We start from the raw sequence: 18440 nt of genomic DNA on the forward strand, positions 1-18440 counted from the left end.
TCTAATACAATGAAATTATGAGCCATGCTGTGTTGGGCCATCCAACAGATGGGTCATGGTGGAGAGTTCTGACAAAATGTGGCCCACTGGAGAAGGGAATGGCAAACCACTTCAGTATTCTTGCCTTGAGAACACCATGAACAGTATGAAAAGACAAAAAGATAGGACACTGAAAGATAAACTCCCCAGGTCCATAGGTGCCCAATATGCTACTGGAGAAAAGTGGAGAAATAACTCCAGAAAGAATGAAGACATGGAATCAAAGCAAAAACAACAGCCAGTTGTCGATGGGACTGGTGATAGAAGCAAAGTCTGATGCTATAAATAGGAATATTGCATAGAAGCCTGGAATGTTAAGTCCATGAATCAAGGTAAATTAGAAGTGGCCAAACCGGGAATGGCAAGAGTGAACATCAATGTATTAGGAATCAGTGAACTGAAATGCACTGGAATGGGTGAATTTAATTCAGAATACCATTGTATCTACGATTGTGGGCAAGAATCCCTTAGAAGAAATGGAGTAGCCCTCATAGCCAACAAAACAATCTGAAATGCAGTATTTGGGAGCAATCTCAAAAATGACAGAATGACCTCAGTTCAGTTCCAAGGCAAACCACTTCAATATCATAGTAATCCAAGCCTATGCCTCAACCAGTAAAGCTGAAGAAGCTGAAGTTGAACAGTTCTTTGAAAACCTACAAGATCTTCTAGAACTAACACCCAAAAAAGATATTCTTTTCATCAAAGGGGACTGAAATGCAAAAGTAGGAAGTCAAGAGATACCTGGAGTAACAGAAAAATTTGACCTTGGAGTACAGCATAAAGAAGGGCAAAGGCTTACAGAGTTTTGCCAAGAGAACACATTGGTCATAGAAAACACACTCTTCCAACAACACAGGAGAAGACTCTACACATGGACATCATCAGAAGGTCAATACTGAAATCAGATTGATTATATTCTTTGCAGTCAAAGATGGAGAAATTCTATGTGAAGTGAAGTGAAGTGAAAGTCACTCAGTCTTGTCCAACTATTTGTGACCCCACAAACTATACAATCCATGGGATTCTCCAGGCAAGAATACTGGAGTGGGTATCTATTCCTTTCTCCAGGGGATCTTCCCAATCCAGGGATCAAACCCAGGTCTCCCTCATTGCAGGTGGATCCCATACCAGCTGAGCCAACAGGGAAGCTCTATGTAGTCAGTGTAAATAAGACCGGGAGCTGACTGTGGCTTAGATCATGACCACCTCAGTGCAAAATTCAGAGTTAAATTGAAGAAAGTAAGAAAACCACTAGATCATTCAGCTATGACCTAAATCAAATCCCTTATGATTATACATGAAAGTGACAAATAGATTCAAGGAATTAGATCTGATAGACAGAGTCCCTGATGAACTATGGATGAGGTTCTTGACATTGTGCAGGAGGCAGTGAACAAGACCATCACAACAAAAAGAAATGCAAAAAGGCAAAATGGTTGTCAGAGGAGGCCTTGAAAATAGCTGTGAAAAGAAGAGAAGTTAAAGGCAAAAGAAAAGGAAAGATATATCCATATGATTACAGAGTTGCAAACAATAGCAAGGAGAGATATGAAAGCCTTCCGAAGTGATCAATGCAAAGAAATAGAGGAAAACAATAGAATGGGAAATACTAGCGACCTCTTCAACAAAATTACAGATAGCAGGGGAACATTTCATGCAAAGATGGGCACAATAAAGGACAGAAATGGTCTGGACCTAACAGAAGCAGGAGATATTAGGAGGTGGCAAGAATACACAGAAGAACTATACAAAAAGAATCTTCATGACACAGATTACCAAGAAGGTGTGGTCACTCACCTAGAGCCAGACATCTTGGAATGTGAAGTCAAGTGGGCCTTAGGAAGCATCAATACAAACAAAGCTAGCGGAGGTGATGAAATTCCAGTTAAGCTATTTCAAATGCTAAAAGATGATGCTGTGGAAGTATTTCATTCAACATGCCAGCAAATTTGGAAAACACAGAAGTGGTCCCAGGACTGGAAAAGATCAGTTTTCATTCCAATCCCAAAGAAAGACAATGTCAAATAATGTTCACACTACCGCACAATTGCACTCATCTCACACACTAGTAAAGTAATGCTCAAAATTCTCCAAGCAAGGCTTCAGCTGTACATAAACTGTGAACTTCCAGATGTTCAAGCTGGATTTAGAAAAGGCAGAGGAACCAAAAATCAAATTGGCAACATCCTTTGGATCATTGAAAAAGCAAGAAAGTTCCAGAATAATGTTTACTTCTCCTTTATTGACTACGTCAAATTCCTTGACTTTTTGGATCAAAACAAACGATGGAAAATTCTTAAAAAGATGGGAATACCAGAACACCTTACCTGCCTCCTGAGAAATCTGTACACAGGTCAAGAAGCAACAGTTACAACCAGACATGGCACAACAGACTGGTTCCAAATTGGAAAGAGAGTACGTCAAGGCTGTATATTGTTACCCTGCTTATTTAATTTATATGAAGAGTACATCATGCAAAATATCAGGCTGGATGAAGTACAAGCTGCAATCAAGAGTGCTGGGAGAAATATCAATAACCTCAGATATGCAGATGACACCATCCTTATGGCCGATAATGAAGAGGAATGAAAAAGTCTCTTGATGAAAGTGAAAGAGGACAGTGCTTAAAACTGAACATTCAGAAAACTAAGATCATGGTATCTGGTCCCATCACTCCATGGCAAATAGATGGGGAAACAATGGGTATAAAGGGAGACTTTATTTTCTTGGGCTCCAAAGTCACTGCAGATGGTGAGTGCAACCATGAAATTAAAAGACACTTGCTCCTTGGAAGAAAAGCAATGAGCAATCTAGAGAGCATATTAAATAACAGAGACATTGCTTTGGAAACAAAGATCTGTCCAGTCAAAGTTATATTTTTTGCAGTAGTCCTAAATGGGTGTGAGAGTTGGACTGTAAAGAAAGCAGAGGACTGAAGAATTGATGCTTTTGAACTGTAGTGTTGAAGACACTTGAGAGTCCCTTCAGACAACAAGGAGATCCAACCAGTCAACCCTAAAGGAAATTAGTCCTGAATATTCATAGGAAGGACTGATGCTGAAGTTGAAACGCCAATAATTTAGTCACCTGATGCGAAGAACTGACTCATTGAAAAAGATTCTGATGTTGGGAAAGATTAAAGGCAGGAGGGAAAGGGGACTATAGAGGATGAGTTGGTTGGATGGCATCACGACTTGATGTACATGAGTTTGAGCAAGCTCCAGGAGCTGGTGATTGACAGGGAAGTCTGGTGTGCTGCAGTCCATGGGGTCGCAAAGAGCCGAATGCAATTGAGTGACTGATCTAACTATAGTGGTATAGATATAGTTGAAGCATTCAACTCCCTCCCTTCAATGAAGTCTCTGACAGATGATGACCAAGCGACTTAGTGGCAAAATGTTATGAATACAGAATCTAATATATCCCCCCCAAGAAGTACAGTGTATGCCAAAAATGCTACAATATGCTTTCACATGTTTCATATCGATTCATGTTTAGCAATGCTCAAAACTGCATCATTTAGCTGAAATAAAAAATACTACAATTACCTTATATCTCAATTGGTAAGGAATGTATCTGCTATGCAGGAGATCTGGTTTTGACTCCTGGGTCAGCAACATCCCCAGGAGAAGGAAATGGCAACCCACTCTAGTAGTATTGCCTGAAGAATCCCCATGAACAGAGGAGCCTCGTGGGCTACAGTCCAGGTGGTTGCAAAGAGTCAGACATGAATTAGTGACTATACCAAACCAAAGTTAATTTAATAATTTTTGTTAAATTATGTACATTAATCCCTAAAGGAAAAAATACTCAACTGATATGTTACATATTACATCATTGTAGTTTTGAGTGATTACAATTCAGAATTCCATATCTCTCTCAAATATCCAAATGTCTTTCATATCTAAAGCTAAACTAATGAATTATCAAAAGATTATGTAAAAGCATAGTTATACAAGTGACTATTTCGAGTCTAGCTCTAGTTAAATGGGTACAAGTCCATTCTTTGATTTTGATTTCTAATGGAACATGTTAAGATGGATTCTTTTTTCCCAGTTGGTTTTATGAGTGATTTACATTTGAACACAGTACTACTTTCCAATCAAAGGGATGGATCTATTGTAGTTTGAAGGGATAACACACATTTCATTGACATTTAATTTGTCCCAGTCTATATCATTATTCTCTAATAGCACTGGGTGTTTGGAGATAAGAGGTACCATTGGAGTATTTGTGTACCCAATAATGCTTAAAAAATCACTCAATAAATACCAGCTTAAAGAAATTAATATGATTGCATATTCAGTGTTTCTCTTGCAGGTCTAATCCATGTAATGTACTTAAGTAAATGATGGCTATTATCCTGTTTTTCATCATCATCATCATCTTTGCCATCATCAACATCACAACACCATCAAACTTATCAGTTCAGTTCAGTTCAGTCGCTCAGTCGTGTCCGACTCTGCGACCCCATGAATCGCAGCACGCCAGGCCTCCCTGTCCATCACAAACTCCCGGAGTTTACTCAGACTTATGCCTGTCGAGTCCGTGATGTCATCCAGCCATCTCATCCTCTGTCATCCCCTTCTCCCCCTGCCCCCAATCCCTTCCAGCACCAGGGTCTTTTCCAATGAGTCAGCACTTCACATGAGGCGGCCAAAGTATTGCAGTTTCAGCTTCAGCATCAGTCCTTCCAATGAACACCCAGGACTGATCTCCTTTAGGATGAACTGGTTGGATCTCCTTGCAGTCTAAGGGACTCTCAAGGGTCTTCTCCAACACCATAGTTCAAAAGCATCAAGTTTTCGGTGCTCAGCTTTCTTCACACTCCAACTCTCACATCCACAGATGGCCACTGGAAGAACCATAGCCTTGACCAGATGAGCCTTTGTTAGCAAAGTAATGTCTCTGATTTTTAATATGCTATCTAGGTTAGTCATAACTTTCCTTCCAAGCAGTAAACGACTTTTAATATCATGGCTGCAGTCACCATCTGCAGTGATTTTGGAGCCCAAAAAAATGAAGTCTGACACTGTTTCCACTGTTTCTCTATCTATTTCCCATGAGATGATGGGACCAGATGCCATGATCTTAGTTTTCTGAATGTTGAGCTTTAAGCGAACTTTTTCACTCTCCTCTTTCACTTTCATCAAGAGGCTTGTTAGTTCCTCTTCATTTTCTGCCATAAGGGTGGTGTCATCTGCATATCTGAGGTTATTGATATTTTTCCCGGCAATCTTGATTCCAGCTTGTACTTCTGCCATGAGTATGTGCTTTCTCATGATGTACTCTACATATAAGTTAAATAAGCAGGGTGACAATATACAACCTTAACATACTCCTTTTCCTATTTGGAACCAGTCTGTTGTTCCATGTCCAGTTCTAACTGTTGCTTCCTGACCTGCATACAGGTTTCTCAAGAGGCAGGTCAGGTGGTCTGGTATTCCCATCTCTTTCAGAATTTTCCACAGTTTATTGTGATTCACACAGTCGAAGGCTTTCACGTAGTCAATGAAGCAGTCAATGAAGCAGAAATAGATGTTTTTCTGGAACTTTCTTGCTTTTCCGATGATCCAGCGGATATTGACAATTTGATCTCTGGTTCCTCTGTATTTTCTAAAACTAGGTTGAACATCTGGAAGTTTTCGGTTCACGTATTGCTGAAGCATGGCTTGGAGAATTTTGAGCATTACTTTACTAGCGTGTGAGATGAGTGCAATTGTGTGGTAGTTTCCTGTATATCTTAGGAAATGTATATTTCAAAATGGTTGCCACCATGGGGTTAACTTGTAAGTCAGTTTTTGCTGATTTTAGATATTCTCTTAGGTGTATGGTTTTAGAATTTAGCAATATGTGTTTGTATATGTATTATTTAATAGTATGTGACAGTGTTTCAAAATAGGCTTCAGTAAGATTATTCATTTAATCATCAAAATAGTCCTGTGACTTTACTACTATCATTATCTTTATTTTATAGGTGGGAAAACTGAGATTCAATGATTTAAAACTAACTTTTAATTAATCTAAGTGAAATATTATCCAGGATCAATAGATATTACATATGATTTTCATCAGATGATTTAATTTCTCCTTCTGGGAAAATTCTATGAAGGAAGTATAGTATATTTTTTTTCCTAAGAAATTTTCCTAAGGAATTTCCTAAGAAATTTCCTAAGAAATCTGTCTTGTTCTTATTTCTTCCCTTTTATTTTCTGTATTTAAATAACACAATATATATATATATATCTTGATTGCTCAATCTTGTCACCTCCTGCAGGCACACATTAGTTAGTCTAACTTGGCGGTTTTAACTTACTTACTTACTTATAAAAATCTATACCAAGGCATCATACTTGCATGCACTTTCCAGCATGCTAGTCTTAAACTTATGAACTGTCTCATTAACTAGCCAAACAATTAGCTAATCAACCACATAGCTAGAAAAATAAAAACGTTCAACAATGGGTAGGTGATTTTTCCTCTCATCTTTTCCTTAGCATCATAATTATTTTCTTCTGCATCAGTACAAACTGCAGGAAGCAGCTGATTTTGTTTATTCTCCTTAGAGTTCTATTACCTTCCTTCTTGATATCCATTCTCTGCCCTTGACTACTCAGTGAAGTACTAACACAAAGGGAAGGCAAGGTTTACTCAAGAAAAGCATCCATTTATTTTCTATTTCAAAATTTTAAGAAGTCCTTAATATTAAAGAAAATTGATACAATATAATCAGTTATTTGTGTAGATGAGAATGGTATTATAACAAGAATTCCTTCCCCACATGAGTGCACAAATACAGAAGCACACACAAACACACATACACAGAGACTACACAGCATCATAAAAAGCCATTTCTGACTAATCTCCAAGTAAACCTTAGGTCCTTATGACAGTTTCAAATAAAAACTGAATATAAAAGGCACATAGAGAAAGAACACAAAAAAGACCAATGCGAAAATTAATTAACCCACATAGTTTAAATATTTGATCTTGAAGTTATGGCAATTCTTTAGTAACTTTGTCTTTATTAAATATAAGTTGTATCTGAGATGTGATTATTTAAAAATCCCTAGAAAAATCACTTGGACTGATATCCACCCTGGGCAAGAAAATATCTATCCACAGTAGGTGGTTGAATATTTTCAAAATTTTGAGATAGATGTGCATATATCTTTTTACGTAAAATACATACATATTTCTGTTATTTAAGCAACTTTATCACAGAAGTTATGAGAACGTTGTAAAATAAGATTTACATTTATCCCTGATCCTTTCATTTTTGAATCTTTATTTTAGGAATGTCCCTTTTATGTTAATATCCCTATTCAGACCCTACTCTTCCCTAACTCTGTTAAGAGTAAACCTATCTGAATCTGTTAATTTCCATTAGGGTAAAAGTGACTGATTAACCTGCACAGAGCTAATTTAGCCACATGTGTACTGCAGACTGGTGAAATATTAAAGCTGCCCCCAAAGGGTGACTTGTTTATTTACTATTTTAAAATTTTAAATGGGGGTATAGTTGATTTACAATGATGTGTTCGTTGCAGGGGTAGAGTAAAGTGAATCAGTTACACATGTACATATACCTACTCTTTCTAAGATTCTTTTACCATATAGATCATTACAGAGTATTGAGAAAAGTTCCCTATGCACTACAGTAGGTCCTTATTAGTTACCTGTTTTATATACAGTAGTGAGTATATGTCAATCCCAATCTTCCAATTTATCCCTCTCCAACCTCAGCCCCTGGTTACAACTCTATTTTCTACACCTGTGGCTGTATTTCTGTTTTGTAAATAAGTTCATGTGTACCATGTCTTTAGATCCCAGATGTAAACAATAATCATATGATATTTGTCTTTCTCAATATGACTGACTTATTTCAGTGTGACATTGTAAGATCTTTAAAAAAAAAAATGCAGCTTCTGTCAGCAAACGAACATGAGCTCAGTTAAGAAAAATAATGTCAACTCAAATATAAGGGAAAAGTATAAACTTGCTAAAGGCTGTGGCATTGAGGTTGCCATGGAAATCAAGTTATATTCCTCTTCTGAAAGGTCAGAAAAGTCATGAGATCAAGAGAGATGAAAACACTGCATTTCTTTAGGTGCAAGGGGAAAATGCAAGTAAAATGATTCTTCTGTCAGGGGTAGCAGAAGGCTGCTCCAAAAAAAGGGAGTTAGCTGAAGTGTAAGGATAAGAAATCATGAAGTATAGCTATAGTATAAGGACTAGACCAGAAGCTGCTGATAGGAACTTGAAAGCCTTTCTGCAAAGATGGGCAAAGCTTCAAAGTTAAAGAATAATTGTGCTTTGGTTACAACCTCCTGAAGCCCTACTGCACAAAAGTTAGTTTCTAGAGAGGTTGAAATTTGGAGTGCAAAGTTCTGGGCTGACTGCATGAGAGGGCTTCTATCACATGACTTGCTGATAACGGAAGTAAAGGAGCGAGAATAAGATCATAATGAAGATGAGCTAGACCAATTAGAAACTAAGTGTTCCATTTGATGTTTTGAAAAACTTTCTCTTGAAAGTTGTATTCTTTTGGTATCAATTATGATTTACTTCTGCAAATTATAGAGCAATATTTTGACAATAAAATTTAACTCTCCTTAAAAATAATTATAACAATTTTATTTTGTTACTTAAATTTTTTTTTTTGCAAATTTGAAATGTTACTTTCACTCAAAATTATTGAAAAATATTGGCTATATTCCCCATGTTGTAGCATAAAACTTCGAGCCTAGCTTATACCCAATAGTTTTTCCCTCCCACTCCCCTACTACTGTATTACCTCCCCCCAACTAGTAACCATTAGTTTTCTATCTATATATGTGTTTTCTTCATTTTTATTTTCTCATATACTCACTAGTTTGTTATAATATTTAGACCATATAATTACACTCATTTCACATATTATAAGGTTATACTCAACATCCTTCAGACTAGTATTCAGCAGTATGTGAATCAAGAAATTTCAGATGTACAAGCTGGGTTTAGAAAAGGCAGAGTGACCAGATATCAAATTGCCAACATTTGTTGGATCATGAAAAAGCAAAGGAATTCGAGAAAAAAACAAAAACAACAACAACATCTATTTCTTCATTGACTACACTAAAGCCTTTGACTATGTGGATCACAACAAACTGTTGAAAATTCTTAAAGAGAAAAGAATACCAGACCACATAACCTGTCTCCTGAGAGACCTATACGTAGGTAAAGAAGCAATAGTTAGAACCAGGCATGGAAAAACTGACTTATTCAGAACTGGGAAAGGAGTATGTCAAGGCTATATATTGTCATCCTGCTTATTTTACTTCTATGCAGTGTCAGTCAGTACAGTCAGTTCAACCGCTCAGTCGTGTCTGACTCTTTGCGACCCTATGAATCGCAGCATGCCAGGTCTCTGTCCGTCACAAACTCCCGGAGTTTACTCAAACTCATGTCCATCGAGTCGGTGATGCCATCCAGCCATCTCATCCTCTGAGGTCCCCTTCTCCTCCTGCCCCTAATCCCTCCCAGCATCAGGGTCTTTTCCAATGAGTCAGCTCTTCATATGAGGTGGCCAAAGTATTGGAGCTTCGGCTTCAGCCTCAGTCCCTCCAATGAACACCCAGGACTGATCTCCTTTAGGATGGACTGGTTGGATCTCCTTGCAGTCCAAGGGACTCTCAAGGGTCTTCTCCAACACCACAGTTCAATAGCATCAATTTTTCGGCACTCAGCTTTCTTCACAGTCCAAATCTCACACCAGTACATGACCACTGGAAAAACCATAGCCTTGACTACACGGACCTTTGTTGGCAAAGTAATGTCTCTGCTTTTTAATATGTTATCTGCTGCTGCTGCTGCTGCTGCTAAGTCACTTCAGTCGTGTCCAACTCTGTGTGACCCCATGGACGGCAGCCCACCAGACTCCCGTCCCTGGGATTCTCCAGGCAAGAACACTGGAGTGGGCTGTCATTTCCTTCTCCAGTGCATGAAAGTGAAAAGTGAAAGTGAAGTCGCTCAGTCGTGTCTGACTCTTCACGACCCCATGGACTGTAGCCTACCAGGTTCCTCGGTCCATGGGATTTTCCAGGCAAGAGTACCTTCTCCGAATATACTATGTAGATTGGTTATAACTTTCCTTCCAAGGAGTAAGCGTCTTTTAACTCGCAGAGTACATCATGATAAATGCTGGGCTGGATGAATCACAAGTTGGAATCAAGATTACCAGGAGAAATATTCAGATGATACCACTCTAATGTAAGAAATGGAAGACAAACTAAAGAGCCTCTTGATGAGGGTATAAGAACAGACAGCTCTTGAGAGTCTCTTGGACAGAAAAGAGATCAAATCAGTCATGCTTATAGGAAATCAATGCTAAATATTCATTGGAAGGACTGATGCTGAATCTGAAGCTGCAATACTTTGGTCATTTCCTTCTCCAGGGGATCTTCACGACCCAGTGATTGAACTCACATCTCCTGCATTGTCAGCTGGATTCTTTACTGCTGAGCCAATGGAAAGTCCCAGTCTTGTCCACAGAAGACAGGGAAAAATTTTCAACTAACTCCTTAAATTTTTTCAAGCCTCCTATTTTTTTTTTTTTGTCCTTTTTTTTTTTTTTTTTTTTTTTATATAATTTTGGTCTAGCTTTATTACCAGACTATCATTGCTGCAATAGTTTCAATTTTATTTCTCAGCTTTAAGGGTTTTCTCATACTCCTTTTGTCGAATATCCATGCCATTGCCTTATCTATCTTTAAAAATTTCAGGACAGCATATGTGAATGAGAAAGTTTTGTTATTTTTTCTGTTATATACTAGATTCATAAATTCTTCATGTAATGTCAAAGATCTTTAAAATCTGGCCACTGTTAACCTTTAGATCCTAGCCTTTTTCTGTTCTTTCACATGCAACACATAGAAGGCTAATTTTTCTGTTATAACTCTCCTGATACACTCTACATTTTTCCTCTTTCATAAATTTGTTGGTATTTCTTTTTTCCCTTAGGATGTCTTCCATCTTACTTTCATTCTCAATCCAATCTAATCCACTTTAAATTTTTTTTCCAATCATATATAAATCATAATTTTCATGCTTTTCTCTTTTATGTAATTATGAGCTGTTGGTCAATGCTTATGTTTTATATTCTCTCCACATGCCCTGTAGTGACTATTACTTTTCTATCAGGTTGAAATATAACAAAGTGTTGAATCTTGTCAGTGTTGACCTTTAAAATGGCAAGTCCATATGATTTTACATTATATTTTCATGCTATTACAGAGCCAGTTTGGCAGTGATTTCAAACCAGGGACTAAGTCTGGTAAGTTTGAACACAACATTTTTTTAAATTTACATTTTAAGCTTAGAGTTTTGACTGAGAATCTCACTTTAATGAAGTGACCTCTATTTCTGAAGTGACATCTATTTCTGAAAAATAGGCTGCAGCCATTGGATATTTTTCAGTTTTATTTCAGTTTTATGGGTATGTGAAGAATTTTTCTGTCTTTCTTCCCTTCTTCCTTCCTTTCTCCCTCCCTCTCTCCTAGCTTCTCTTTCTCTTTCCTTCCTTCTCTGTCTCACTCCCTTTCTTTTTGTAGCTAGGATTTTTGTGGCAAAACCAAAGACTTAAAGGAATCTAGGAGGCAGGTAATTGATACATAGATGTGCTACCTGATCATAAATGCTATCACCCAGACATACCAGGAATACTCTTCTTTTGTAGAGAGATCAGTCATATTACTTTTATTCACAAAAAGAATCAGTGCAAATGGTTGTTCAAGATTCCAATTCTTTACATGACTTATGGGAAATAAGGCATACATCACATATTGAGCAATCTTTTTAATGAAACTAGGATAAAGGGTTTTTTAGAAAAGTACACTTTCTATATGAGAATATCTGTCAATTTACTATTTTCTATTGAGGACTCCTAGAACTTACACAAGACTGAGGAAATAGACTCTTGGAAGGCACAAAAAGAACCTCGTGAACACCAGGACACAGGAAAAAGGAGCAGTGACCCCTCAAGAAACAGATCTAGACTTGCCTGTGAGTGTCTAGGAGTCTCTGGCAGAAGCGTGGGTCAGCGGTGGCCTGCTGCAGGATTGGGCCATTGAGTGTACCACTGCCCACAAGGGAGCTTTTGAAGGAGATCACCACTATCTTCATTACCTCCACCATAATTTGGCCCAGATAAATAACAGGAAGGGAACACAGCCCTACCCATCAAATAAAATTGGATTAAAGATTTACTGAGCATGGTCCCACCCATAAGAACAAGACACAGTTTCCCCCTCAGTCAGTCTCTCCCATCAGGAAGCTTCCATAAGCCTCCTATCCTTCTCCATCAGAGGGCAGACAGACTGAAAACCACAATCAAAGAAAACTAACCAATCTGATCACATGGACCACAGCCTTGTCTAACTCAATGAAACTATGAGCCATGCTGTGTAGGTCCACCCAAGACAGATGAGTCACGGTGGAGAGTTCTGACAAAACATGGCCCACTGGAGAAGGGAATGGCAAACCACTTCAGTATTCTTGCCTTGAGAACCCCATGAACAGTATAAAAAGGCAAAAAGATAGATCACTGAAAGATGAACTCCCCAGGTCAGCAGGTGCCCAATATGCTACTGGAGATCCATGGAGAAATAACTTCAGAAAGACTGAAGAGATGGAGCCAAAGCAAAAACAACACCCAGTTGTGGATATGATTGGTGATGGAAGTAAATTTTGATTCTTTAAAGAGCAATATTGCATAGAAACCTGGAATGTTAGCTCCATGAATCAAGGTAAATTGGAAGTGGTCAAACAGGAGATGGCAAGAGTAAACATTGACATTTTAGGAATCAGTGAACTAAAATGGACTGGAATGGGTGAATTTAACTCACATGACCATTATATCTACTACTGAGGGCAAGAATTCCTTAGAAGAAATGGAGTAGCCATCATAGTCAACAAAAGGGTCTGAAATGCAATCTCAAAATGACACAACGATCTCTGTTCATTTCCAAGGCAAACCATTCAATATCATGATAATCCAAGTCTATGCCCTGAACAGTAATGCTGAAGAAGCTGAAGTTGAATGGTTCTATGAAGACCTACAAGACCTTCAAGAACTAACAAACACAAAAAGATGTCCTTTTCATTATAGGGGACTGGAATACAAAAGTAGGAAGTCAAGAGATACTTGGAGTAACAGGCAAATTTGGCCTTGGAGTAAAGAATGAAGCAGGGAAAAGGCAAACAGAATTTTGCCAAGAGAACACACTGGTCATAGAAAACACCCTCTTCCAACAACACAAGAGAAGACTCTACACATGGACATCACCAGATGGTCAATACCAAAATCAGATTGATTATATTATTTGCAGCCAAAGATGGAAAATCTCTAAACAGTCAGCAAAAAAAAGACCCAGAGGTACCTGTGGCTCAGATCGTGACCTCCTTATTGCCAAATTCAGATTTAAATAAAAGAAATTAGAGAAAACCAGTAGATCATTCAAGTATGACCTAAATCAAATTGTTTACAATTATACAGTGAAAGTGAGAAATAGATTCAACAGATTAGATCTGATAGACAGAGTGCCTGAAGAACTATGGACGGAGGTTCGTGACACTGTATAGGAGACAAGGATTGAGGCCATCCCCAAGAAAAAAGAAATGAAAAAGGGCAAAATAGTTGTTTGAGGAGCTCTGAAGAGAAAAAGGCAAAGGAGAAAAGGAAAGATATATTCATTTGAATGAAGAGTTCCAAAGAATAGCAAGGAGAGATAAGAAAGTCTTCCTCAGTGATCAATGCAAATAAATGGAGGAAAACAATAGAATGGGAAAGACTAGAGATCTCTTCAGGAAAATTAGAGATACCAAGGGAACATTTCATGCAAAGATGGGCACAATAAAGGACAGAGGTGCTCTGAATCTAACAGAAGCAGAAGATATTAAGAAGAGGTGGCAAGAATACACAGAACTGTACAAAAAAGATCTTCCCGACCCAGACAATCATGATGGTATGATCACTCACCTAGAGTCAGCCATCCTGGATTGTGAACTTAAGTGGGCCTAAGGAAGCATCACTATCAACAAAGCTAGTGGAGGTGATGGAATTCCAGGTGAGCTATTATAAATGCTAAAGGATGATGCTGTGAAAGTGTTGCACTTAATATGCCAGCAAGTTTGAAATCTCAACTTTGGCCACAGGACTGGAAAAGGTCAGTTTTCACTCCAATCCCAAGGAAAGGCAATGCCAAAGAATGCTCAAACTACCACACAGTTCCACTCATCTCACATGCTAGTAAAATAATACTCAAAATTCTCCAAACCAGGCTTTAACAGTATGTGAATCATGAACTTCCAGATGTTCAACCTGGCTTTAGAAAAGGCAGAGGAATCAGAGATCAAATTGCCAACATCCGCGGGATCATAGAAAAAGCAAGAGAATTCCAAGAAAACATCTACTCCTGCTTCATTGACCATACCAAAGCTTTTGACTGTATGGATTACAACAAACTGTGGAAAATTCTTAAAGGGATTGGGATATCAGACCACTTGTGCTGCCTCTTGAGAAATCTGTATGCAGGTCAGGAAGGAACAGTTAGACCTGAACATGGAACAACAGACTGGTTCCAAATTGGGAAAGGAGTATGTCAAGGCTCTGTACTGTCACCCTGCTTATTTAACTTATATGCAGAGTACATCATGAGAAACTCTTGGCCGATGAAGCACCAGTTGGAATCAATATTGCTAGGAGAAATATCAGTAACCTCAGATATGCAGATGACACCACCCTTATGGAAGAAAGGGAAGAACTAAAGAGCTTCTTGATGAAAGTGAAAGAGGAGCATGAAAAAGTTGTCTTAAAACTCAACATTCAAAAAACTGAGATCATGGCATCTGGTCCCATCACTTCATGGAGAGTATATGGGAAAACAGTGAGATTTTATTTATTTATTTATTTATTTTTTGGGGGAGGTGGGCTCCAAAATCACTACAGATGATCAGTACAGCCATGAAATTAAAAGATGCTGCACCTTGGAAGAAAAGTTATGACCAACTTAGGCAGCATGTTAAAAAGCAGTGACATTATTTTGCCAACAAAAGTCCATCTAGTCAGAGCTATGGTTTTTCCAGTAGTGATGTGTGGATGTGAGAATTGGACTCTAAAGAACGTTGAGCACAGAAGAATTGATGCTTTTGAACTTTAGTGTTGGAAAATACTCTTGAGAGTCTCTTGGACTGCAAGGAGATCTAAGCAGTCAATCCAAAAGGGAATCAGTCCTGAATATTCATTGGAAGGATTGATGCTGAAGCTGAAACTCCAATACTTTGGCCACCTGATGCAAAGAACTGACTCATTTGAAAAACCCTGATGCTGGGAAAGACTGAAGGGTGGAGAAGGGGACGACAGAGGATGAGATAGTTGGATGGCATCACCGACTTAATGGGGATGAGTTTGAGTCAAGTCTGGGAATTGGTGATGAACAGGGAGGCCTCGTGTGCTGCAGTGCATGGGGTTGCAATTTATCCCACTTTTCCTCAGAAACAAAAATCACCTGTTTTTTGTTTGTTTTTTGTTTGTTTACTGTGTTCACTGTAGGCCAACATAATCTTCACATCATTTTAGTTTAGCAATTGAAACAAAAGCAACTCATTGACCCATACAAATGACTGAGGCATAGAGCATTCAGTTCAGTTCAGTTGCTCAGTCGTGTTTGACTCTTTGTGACCCTATGAATCATACCACGCCAGGCCTCCCTGTCCATCACCAACTTCTGGAAATTACTCAGACTCATGTCCATCGAGTTGGTGATGCCATCCAGCCATCTCATCCTCTGCGTTCCCTTCTCCTCCTGACCCCAATCCCTCCCAGCATCAGGGTCTTTTCCAATGAGTCAACTTTTTGCATGAGGTGGCCAAAGTATTGGAGTTTCAGCTTCAGCATCAGTCTTTCCAATGAACACCCAAGACTGATCTCCTTTAGGATGGACTGGTTGGATCTCCTTGCAGTCCCAGGGACTCTCAAGAGTCTTCTCCAGCACCATAGTTCAAAAGTATCAATTCTTCAGCACTCAGCTTTCTTCGCAGTCCAACTCTCACATCCATAGATGACCACTGGAAAAACCATAGCCTTGACTAGATGGACCTTTGTTGGCAAAGTAATGTCTCTGGTTTTTAATATGCTATCTAGATTGGTCATAACTTTCCTTCCAAGGAGTAAGTATCTTTTAATTTCATGGTTGCAATCACCATATGCAGTGATTTTGGAGTCCCCCAAAATAAAGTCAGCCATTGTTCCCACTGTTTCCCCATCTATTTCCCATGAAGTGATGGGACCAGATGCCAAGAATTAGGGTTACACATACAGTTGTAATGGATACATGGTATAATGATGAACAAATCATACAATGTCTGTTCCCTATTGGTATAATATCATCCAGGGCATTCTCAAGCTAAGAATATCCTAAAGACATAAAATATGTCATACTGAAACTAAGCTTCCCTTGAAACATTCTGTGTGGCACACCCCCCATCCCAATAATATGTGTTTATTTCTATTTTTTCTATATCTTCCTCTTTCCCCATTTTCACTCTTTCACAACTTTCATTTTCTGCCTCCCTGTTTTTTTTCCTTAATTCTATGTTATTAAGTAACACTGTATTATCCAAAAATGATGATCAAATAGTCAGATCAACGTATCATGTATTGTTTGAGAAATTTAATGGTAATCATGTAAAAGTTTTTTATATCTTATTATTCACACCAAAGAAGAATTAGAAAGTAGAACCAAATATTGCCATGAAAAAAAAAATATTGCCATGAACAACAAATTAATGAAATATTTTATATATACTCTTTGATGATATACTCCATAATTGAGTCATAAACTAAAGCCTTAAGAAGTGTCTAAAAAGTTGGTTATATATTATTTTATATTTGGAAAAAAAAATTCTGCCTTCAGAAACCTTGGTTTTAAGCTTAGTTCGAAGTTTAAGTAAATATTGTCTGTTACCATACATTTCTTAATCAAAATATTTATTTTTTAAATTGTCAAAAATACTAGTAATTGACTGCTTCAGATTGATTCTGGGTATGATTAAAGAAAAAGTAATTAATTAATATTAATTAATGCCATCTTAAGGGTCACCATATACAATGATTTATTTGCAAAATACCAAGTGCCATAAAACTTGAATATAATTATTATTTAATATCATTGAACAAAATGCCTGTTAAAGTAACATATGGTTTAATATACACAGAGAAAAAGTTTTAAATTTCCTATACTTGCACTCTATCTTAAAGGTTTTAATCATAGCTTGTCAACTTATTTCCTTAGAGCTCTAAGACTAGAAAAAATCCAAGACCTATCATTATTATAAATGGGTTTTGTATTTCAAAGTTACTATTAATATTAGATTTTTTTTTTTTCTATCTGAGAGGATTTCACACATCAAAAATAATGACTAGATTACAGGGCATTTTTATATGATGGGTGAAGGTTTTGACATTGTTCATATCAGGAGTATGCACCATCAGTTCAAGCATATGGTTTTTGCTAAAGACAAGTATTATCGCTATTCCAATCATTTATTACTGTGAAGGTGACTGCCATGTCCAAGAGATTAGTGTTGGGGTTCCAAGATCCGCTCTTCTTTAAATTTTAGTGTTGCTTAATTAGTCATCTGAGCCAACTGCAGTGCTGGGTTAAAATAAGAGAGCAAAATAGCAAAAAAATCTGATCATGACTTGTTTTGTACACAGGGTTACATAATACTCGTGGCTGGACTAATGACATCTCTATCCAAGAAGTGCATTGCTTGCTATCTGCTTAAATCCCACTGCCAAGTAGACAGATCCTAACAGCCTTCTGAAAATATTGTTTATACTGGTCTCCAACGAAAAGAGCATCATATAATCCTTGAAGTGCTCCTTTTACTTGATAGAAAGTAATCAAGAAGTACTATTTGTAAGGCAAATAAAATTTAATGGAGTTAACTAGTTTGCGCTTTGTTGCTGAAAGGGCTTTACAGGCATCTCCGCGGTACAAGAATCTGCCTGCCAATTCAGGAGATGCACGTTCAATCCCTGGGTCAGGAAGATCCCCTGGAGAAGGAAATGGCAATCCACTCCAGTATTCTTGCCTGGGACATCCCATGGACAGAGGAGCCTGGCAGGCTATAGTCCACAGGGTTGCAAGAGAGTCAGACATGACTTAATGACTAAAAATTAACATTAAGTAGAAGCTTTGTTGCTAGTTATAAATTTGAAAGAAAAAAAAAAAAAAAAAGTGTCCGTTTTTGACCCCTGAGGGGTTCCAAATTGAAGAGAGATGGAGCATGGACTAGTTCAGTATATTTACTCTTTTATACCATTAATGGTATTTTCAATATTTTAGAAATAGTGC

Source organism: Dama dama, chromosome 1, assembly GCF_033118175.1.
Source record: "Dama dama isolate Ldn47 chromosome 1, ASM3311817v1, whole genome shotgun sequence".
Classification (NCBI taxonomy): Eukaryota; Metazoa; Chordata; class Mammalia; order Artiodactyla; family Cervidae; genus Dama; species Dama dama.